The sequence below is a fragment of the Vigna unguiculata genome, unplaced genomic scaffold, assembly GCF_004118075.2.
Source record: "Vigna unguiculata cultivar IT97K-499-35 unplaced genomic scaffold, ASM411807v1 contig_20, whole genome shotgun sequence".
NCBI lineage: Eukaryota > Viridiplantae > Streptophyta > Magnoliopsida > Fabales > Fabaceae > Vigna > Vigna unguiculata.
In genome coordinates, this window is record NW_021010902.1 from 493,715 (window position 1) to 494,959 (window position 1,245).

At 40.6% G+C, this 1,245-nt stretch overlaps 1 non-coding gene across 1 annotated transcript; it reads right to left on the reverse strand.

The window, feature by feature from the left end:
• Positions 1 to 859: 859 nt before the first annotated feature.
• LOC114171324 lies at positions 860 to 966 on the reverse strand. The gene has a single exon (XR_003601437.1). It is a non-coding gene; the product is annotated as a small nucleolar RNA R71 (small nucleolar RNA).
• Between the last annotated feature and the right edge of the window lie 279 nt (positions 967 to 1,245).

Consider the following 1,245-nt stretch of genomic DNA (forward strand, 5'->3'; position numbering starts at 1 on the left):
TCCAAACTCAGATTCTCCAGAAAATGCCATTTTCTACATTTCAGCAATCTTTCTTTTGATTTTTCTTCATTTTTTCCACTTTTGAAAAATTGTTAAAAATACTTGTTCTTTGAGTTTTGATCTGATTTTTTTTGTGCTTCTGTTTAACCTCTCAAAGGAATATCTTACCAATTTTCAAGTCATTTGGAGGTCGTTTGAGTATACTTGTAGTTATACCCTATATTATGCCAATATCACTAGAATTCATGTTTTTTGGTGCATGACTAGGGGAAACCCAAGTGAATTACCACCATTTGACCCTGAGATTGATAGGAAATTCCACAGAGGAAGTAGGCGTCTTAGGAATCCATCTTTGCATGCTGAATATTCAGTGACTTTTCCTGACTCTTATGATTCTCATCACATTCCTGACACTCCTCATTCTTTGCATTCTGAGCATACTGTTTATTCTGAGCATTTTGATTTTCATACTGATAATATGGCTCAACCTCCTCCACCTCATGAGAGAACCAAGAGTGAGCTCACTGCACCAGAGTTCACTTATGATAGTTTATGCATTCAAAACCCTGAGGAGGAGGTTCCATATGTGCTGAAAACTGGTTTAATACACTTGTTGCCAAAGTTTCATGTTCTTGCAGGTGAGGACCCGTGCAAACACTTGAAGCAGTTTCACGTCGTCTGTTCCACCATGAAGCCTGCAGATGTCCAAGAGGACCATGTATACTTAAAGGCTTTCCCTCATTCTTTGGAGGGTAATGTGAAAGACTGGCTGTACTACTTAGCACCCAGGTCCATCACAAGCTGGGATGACCTGAAGAGATTATTCCTTGCCAAGTTCTTCCCTGCTTCAAGGACAACAACCATAAGGAAGGAGATTTCTAGCATCAAGCAGCAATCTGGGGAGACCCTTTATGAGTACTAGAAGAGGTTCAAGAATCTCTATTCAAGCTGCCCACACCATCAGATCTCTGAAACATCTCCTTCTGTAGTATTTTTATGAAGGTCTGCACCACATGGATTGAAATATGATTGATGCTACAAGTGGTGGTGCCCTTGGTAACATAAGCCCAGCTACAGCCAGGCAACTAATAGAGAACATGGCTTCAAATTCTTAACAACAATTTGGCACAAGGAGTGATGCCATAGTTGTTAGAGGTGTTCATGATGTAGGAGCAGCCGAGTACACGAAGAAGTTGGAAAGTAAGATTGATGCTCTTACCACACTGGTCAACCAACTTGCTTCCA